The sequence below is a fragment of the Coregonus clupeaformis genome, chromosome 31, assembly GCF_020615455.1.
Source record: "Coregonus clupeaformis isolate EN_2021a chromosome 31, ASM2061545v1, whole genome shotgun sequence".
Taxonomy (NCBI): domain Eukaryota; kingdom Metazoa; phylum Chordata; class Actinopteri; order Salmoniformes; family Salmonidae; genus Coregonus; species Coregonus clupeaformis.
In genome coordinates this window covers 38260005-38267595 of record NC_059222.1, presented here as the reverse complement: position 1 = coordinate 38267595, position 7591 = coordinate 38260005, and the positions used below count along the sequence as shown (strand labels likewise).

At 40.4% G+C, this 7591-nt stretch overlaps 1 non-coding gene across 1 annotated transcript; it reads right to left on the bottom strand.

Moving 5' to 3' along the window:
* Window positions 1–2506: 2506 nt before the first annotated feature.
* On the bottom strand, window positions 2507–6395 carry LOC121547690. Its single transcript, XR_006657680.1, has 6 exons — window positions 5959–6395; window positions 4736–4846; window positions 4471–4527; window positions 3265–3450; window positions 2934–3047; window positions 2507–2695 (listed from the first exon to the last, which is right to left on the bottom strand). It is a non-coding gene; the product is annotated as an uncharacterized LOC121547690 (transcript).
* Between the last annotated feature and the right edge of the window lie 1196 nt (window positions 6396–7591).

The following is a 7591-nucleotide window of genomic DNA, read 5'->3' as shown; positions in this document are numbered from 1 at the left end:
GGACCTTGAGATGCTTCTTACGGAGCCACTCCTTAGTTGCCCTGGCTGTGTGTTTCGGGTCGTTGTCATGCTGGAAGACCCAGCCACGACCCATCTTCAATGCTCTTACTGAGGGAAGGAGGTTGTTGGCCAAGATCTCGCGATACATGGCCCCATCCATCCTCCCCTCAATACGGTGCAGTCGTCCTGTCCCCTTTGCAGAAAAGCATCCCCAAAGAATGATGTTTCCACCTCCATGCTTCACGGTTGGGATGGTGTTCTTGGGTTGTACACATCCTTCTTCTTCCTCCAAACACGGCGAGTGGAGTTTAGACCAAAAAGCTCTATTTTTGTCTCATCAGACCACATGACCTTCTCCCATTCCTCCTCTGGATCATCCAGATGGTCATTGGCAAACTTCAGACGGGCCTGGACATGCGCTGGCTTGAGCAGGGGGACCTTGCGTGCACTGCAGGGTTTTAATCCATGACGGCGTAGTGTGTTACTAATGGTTTTCCTTGAGACTGTGGTCCCAGCTCTCTTCAGGTCATTGACCAGGTCCTGCCGTGTAGTTCTGGGCTGATCCCTCACCTTCTTCATGATCATTAATGCCCCACGAGGTGAGATCTTGCATGGAGACCCAGACCGAGGGTGATTGACCGTCATCTTGAACTTCTTCCATTTTCTAATAATTGCGCCAACAGTTGTTGCCTTCTCACCAAGCTGCTTGCCTATTGTCCTGTAGCCCATCCCAGCCTTGTGAAGGTCTACAATTTTATCCCTGATGTCCTTACACAGCTCTCTGGTCTTGGCCATTGTGGAGAGGTTGGAGTCTGTTTGATTGAGTGTGTGGACAGGTGTCTTCTATACAGGTAACGAGTTCAAACAGGTGCAGTTATTACAGGTAATGAGTGGAGAACAGGAGGGCTTCTTAGAGAAAAACTAACAGGTCTGTGAGAGCCGGAATTCTTACTGGTTGGTAGGTGATCAAATACTTATGTCATGCAATAAAATGCAAATTAATTACTTAAAAATCATACAATGTGATTTTCTGGATTTTTGTTTTAGATTCCGTCTCTCACAGTTGAAGTGTACCTATGATAAAAATTACAGACCTCTACATGCTTTGTAAGTAGGAAAACCTGCAAAATCGGCAGTGTATCAAATACTTGTTCTCCCCACTGTATTTAAAACAGTATTATAATCCCCCACCATAATAATATTGTCTTGAATTGCTTGCAGGGTTGATCATTTATTATATAAATTGTCAAAGAAGTGTGGATCATCATTATTTGGTCCGTAAAGGTTAATGAGCTATATCTGTTTATGGTCCAATAACATATTTAAAATAATCCATCTACCTTGTGTATCTATTTCGACAATTTGCACATTCAGATCGAAATTACTATTAATTAATATCATCACCCCTTTTGAGTTTCTTTGCTCATAGGAGAAGTATATTTGATCGGCATCCCACCCCCGTCCCTCCGGATCCCTAGGGCCCCGAGAGGCCAGGACCCATCCATAGAAAACAGCACACAGTGCCACCCGCAAAACAGAAGCAGGATAACCGCCAAAAGCATTTCCAATGCTGTCACCCCAATATATATAACTATTTAAATATATATATCTATTCAAATATCTTGCATATCTTATTTTCCATCATTATCAATTAATATGCGTAATAATGTCAGCAGTTCATGCGTAGGATTTTAACATATAACCCGGATTGCCATTGTATTACATTTCATTTTTGACAAGCAATTATTATTTTAGCAAACAATTATTGTGGTTCATCCTATATTCTCCCTAACATCCTTACCCCCTTGCAACAGATGTGGGATAAACACACACGCACATACTCACATACTCTAACACACTCAACCCCTTTCCTCCACAATCAACCATAAAATCAGATGCTCAACGGTTGTTACATCCCAGAGCCCAACTCAAGAAAGGACCTGATTTACGAATGCATATACAGTTACAGCTGATTGAGAAAGCATGCAAGATTGAGCAGAAATGGACAACAATGTGAGATTTGATTAATCTATTTAATCTATGTCAAGTCCTAGGTGATGGAGACCATGTTTTGCTTTGAGGTGTTTGGACTGATTTCATGTCAATGCTAATATGGCTAAACTTCGCTAGCTAGCCAACCAACAACTGTAACAATGTATTTGAGAGACAACAAGTGCTCATTGTGCAAATGTATTTAAGTTTTCAATAAACATTGGAGAGTAAATATAGCTTACATGTTGTCAACAATCTAAGCCAACCCCGTCTGTTTTGCCCCATAGCTGCTCATGCCTCGGTGTTGTTGCTATACAACCAACCCCTCTATAATGATGTTAATTGTCTATTGCACTACATGGATGTTGTTTTATTTTGAAAGGGGAGTATGTTTTGAAAACACACAGATATTGCTACCTGTGTTTGCCTTTAGTCTATTTTCTTATACTGTTAAATAGGCCCTAGTTGAGCAATGTATGTTACATTTATTACAAAGTACAAGTGTATAGAAAGATGAGTGTATACAAAGACATTTCCATATATGTGGATTTAAAGAAATTTTCTACATATTGGTGAATACATATATTTTATATCAATGTGCAAGTCCAAGTTTTCTATCCATCCATCATGGCAGAGACAGTCAGAAAAGGCTTGTTTTCTTTATTCAGTCTGGTGATGGTAGATCTTGAATTACCACAATTGCCTATAAAGAAGAAAGGACAGAGTTTATCTACCATTCCTGCATGAGATAGACAAAAAAAAAACATTATCTACACTGTACTGTATATAAATATACACTGTAATAACATTATTTGCAGATAAGATTATGTCTGATTATGTAGGGTATGTATTTGTTGTACTGGCATATTGACCACAGTCTACAAGCCCCAGGTCACAATACATAAAGCTACGTTTTTTAAAAGTATGTCATAGTACTTTACCTGTGTCATACTGGACCGCAGGGCAACCCTGGCAAATGTTGTCATCACAATTAGGAGCACCATGCCTACTAAGCTCTGGTACATGAATACAGCCTCAAGGCTGATCAACTGGTACTGTGATGATGAGAGAGCAGAGAATGAAAGGTCTCTTTATTTAAACAGAATGAGAAAGGTTACGGGCGTTTTAAAGCTGCAGATGTTTATCCTTTCTTTATTCCATTTACTGGATGCATTTTTAAAAGAGATTGTTACGAACCAAATACCTAAGCGATAATAATAATTTATCCAGATAACAGTGATCCAGTATCACAACAACAACAACAAAACATACCATATGTTGTTTACGCCAGGGGACAGAAACTACAACTCTGGCAGATTCTGTGATGTTGTTGTCATAATGGTAATGATCATAGTAGTCATATACGTGCCGCATTTCCACGATGCCTTTAAGGAATTCAAAGAAAGCGACTGTGACCCCCAACATAGAGATGATACTAAGGGCCAGGCTTGCTGTCACCTACAGGGTGAGAACAAATAAAGTGGTGAAAGAACTGCAACCACTTTGTGACAAAGCCTCTTTCAAGGCACTTTAACATGAGGAAGGTGAACATATAATTTAAAAGGCATTTATTAACTTGACATTTCCATATTGAAATACAGAGAGACAATCAAATTATGATGAACTGTTGTCAGGGTCTGGGAACAGTCCTAAAGAAGAACCATCTTGTAAATTGTCACTATTTACCTTTTGCACAGTGGTTTTTAATAAGACTAATAAGAAAAACAGAATGGGAGGAGGAACTGTAGAAGCCATGTAGAGAGGACATTCATTTATGCTTTTCTTTGGTAAAGTTACTTAAGAGAGATCTCTTTCTGTGGAATGCACGCATGAACTCTCACTCTACACTTGAGTGTACAAAACATTAGGAACACCTGCTCTTTCCATGACATAGGTGACCAGGTGAATCCAGGTGAATGCTATGCTCCCTTGTTGATATCACCTGTTCATTCCACTTCAGTCAGTGTAGATGAAGGGGAGGAGATAGGTTCAAGAAATATTTTTAAGCCTTGAGACAATTGAGACATGGATTGTGTATGTGTGCCATTCAGAGGGTGAATGGGCAAGACAAAATATTTAAGTGCCTTTGAACGGGGTATGGTTGAGCGTGTCAAGAACTACAAAGCTGCTGTTTCTTTTACGCTCAACAATTTCCTGTGTGTATCAAGAATGGTCCACCACCTAAAGGACATCCAGCCAACTTGACACAACTGTGGGAAGCATTGGAGTCAACATGGGCCAGCATCCGTGTGGAACGCTTTCGACACCTTGTAGAGTCCATGCCCTGACAAAATTAGGCTGTTCTGAGGGCAAAAATGGGGTGCAACTCAATATTAGGAAGGTGTTCCTAATGTTTTCTACACTCAGCTTATTTTTTTTATAGAATGAAAATGGTTTGCTATATAGTTATGAACAGTAATGTGCCATAATTAATCCTTTATAATGCCTTTTCACGGAATTCGAATTCATGGGACTCACCAGTTGTTTTGAAGGATTATTCTCTGCGAGCACATATAACAACCCAGGGATGATGAACTGTCACAAAGCAGAGGGAGGGGGTTTATAAGTTCAACAACATACCAAAACTGTCATGGGAGAAGGTCTGAAAGATATCATTGAATGGAAGATTTAGAAATAGGGGTTTAAGATTGAAAGGTATGTGTTACTGCAAGTTAGATTTATGGTATGACATTTGGATTGTCAATATCATAGATTTATATAGACACACGGAAGAAAGGCGTACCAGGATTCCTAGCCAAAAAGCGGTGAAAGTGTCCGCAGAGGACGTCAATGTATCCAGCCTCATGGGAATCCCCAAGATGAAGAGTGATGATCCCATGAACAGCATTACAATCTAACCAACCAGGGACATAGAACAAAGAACAGCATTACAATCTAACCAACCAGGGACATAGAACAAAGAACAGCATTACAATCTAACCAACCAGGGACATAGAACAAAGAACAGCATTACAATCTAACCAACCAGGGACATAGAACAAAGAACAGCATTACAATCTAACCAACCAGGGACATAGAACAAAGAACAGCATTACAATCTAACCAACCAGGGACATAGAACAAAGAACAGCATTACAATCTAACCAACCAGGGACATAGAACAAAGAACAGCATTACAATCTAACCAACCAGGGACATAGAACAAAGACACCGAAATAATCATATATTTACACAACAATTAAGAGGTATCTGGGAAAATAATGTTTTTATTATGATTACTGTCGTGACATATGTTACCCTGCTATTACCATGTTATTACTAGGCGGTGTCAGAGGAAGGCCCAAAAAATTGTCAAAGACTCCAGTCACCCAAGTCATAGACTGTTCTCTCTGCTACCGCACGGCAAGCGGTACCAGAGCGCCAAGTCTAGGTCCAAAAGGCTCCTTAACATCTTCTACCCCATAGCCGTAAGATTGCTGAACAATTAATTAAATGGCCACCCGGACTATTTGCATTGAACCCCCCTTCTACCCCCTTGCTGCTACTCGCTGTTTATTATCTATGCATAGTCACTTTACCCCTACCTACATGTACAAATTACCTCAACTAACCTGTACCCCCGCACTTTGACTCGATACCGGTACCCCCTGTATATAGCCTCATTATAGTTATTTTATTGTGTTACTTTATTTATTTTAAATTTTTTACTTTAATTTATTTAGCACATATTTTCTTAACTCTATTTCCTTAAAACTGCATTGTTGGTTAAGAGCTTGTAAGTAAGCATTTCACGGTAAGGTTGTATTCGGCAAATGTGACAAATACAATTTGATTTGATTCGATTACCACTTTATTTTGTGCTGTAATGTAAAGTGATACCACTAAATTAATGGTAAATACAAACATTTTACACAAAATAACATTTTCACATTGTTTGTCTTCAATGACTCCTTGGAGTATTTGGCAGCAATGAATATACATCAGTTCTCTGTTTTCCAGTCTCACCCCAATACTCTTGGGCTCCCCTCTCATGAAGCGGTGCAGGGGTTTACTTCCTCCCACCGTAGTGGTATTTTGCCCTCCTACCCCCCCCTGCTGGACTGATGTCGGACGCCATGTTCATCGACATTATAATCTGTTGAAGGACAATGACCAAACTGCAGACATAACAGCACTGATAACACCATGACAGAGAACCAGAAGAGGGCCTTACAAAGACATCAAGATCAGCTGTGACGAAAATAATTTAACATAAATCTGTTTGGTTTTAATTACACTATAAACTATGTGGGAACAGTGTAAGAACAGTTGCAAAGCAAACCTAAAGCAACCAGAATTGAAAATGCTTTTGTAAAGGGCCAGGCCCCAATCATAGGGGTCTAGAAAGTTCATAATTAAATTTACATTTACATTTACGTCATTTAGCAGACGCTCTTATCCAGAGCGACTTACAAATTGGTGCATTCACCTTATGATAGCCAGTGGGACAACCACTTTACACATTTTCAATTTATAATTTTTCGAGTATATTTTTAATTTTAATTTGTTTTATATATATACAGTGAGGGGGAAAAGTATTTGATCCCCTGCTGATTTTGTACGTTTTCCCACTGACAAAGAAATGATCAGTCTATAATTTTAATGGTAGGTTTATTTGAACAGTGAGAGACAGAATAACAACAAAGAAATCCAGAAAAACGCATGTCAAAAATGTTATACATTTATTTGCATTTTAATGAGGGAAATAAGTATTTGACCCCCTCACAATCAGAAAGATTTCTGGCTCCCAGGTGTCTTTTATACAGGTAACGAGCTGAGATTAGGAGCCCACTCTTAAAGGGAGTGCTCCTAATCTCAGTTTGTTACCTGTATAAAAGACACCTGTCCACAGAAGCAATCAATCAATCAGATTCCAAACTCTCCACCATGGCCAAGACCAAAGAGCTCTCCAAGGATGTCAGGGACAAGATTGTAGACTTACACAAGGCTGGAATGGGCTACAAGACCATCGCCAAGCAGCTTGGTGAGAAGGTGACAACAGTTGGTGCGATTATTCGCAAATGGAAGAAACACAAAATAACTGTCAATCTCCCTCAGCCTGGGGCTCCATGCAAGATCTCACCTCGTGGAGTTGCAATGATCATGAGAACGGTGAGGAATCAGCCCAGAACTACATGGGAGGATCTTGTCAATGATCTCAAGGCAGCTGGGACCATAGTCACCAAGAAAACAATTGGTAACACACTACGCCGTGAAGGACTGAAATCCTGCAGCGCCCGCAAGGTCCCCCTGCTCAAGAAAGCACATATACAGGCCCGTCTGAAGTTTGCCAATGAACATCTGAATGATTCAGAGGAGAACTGGGTGAAAGTGTTGTGGTCAGATGAGACCAAAATCGAGCTCTTTGGCATCAACTCAACTCGCCGTGTTTGGAGGAGGAGGAATGCTGCCTATGACCCCAAGAACACCATCCCCACCGTCAAACATGGAGGTGGAAACATTATGCTTTGGGGGTGTTTTTCTGCTAAGGGGACAGGACAACTTCACCACATCAAAGGGTCAATGGACGGCGCCATGTACCGTCAAATCTTGGGTGAGAACCTCTTGAAAATGGGTATTCCAGCATGACAATGACCCA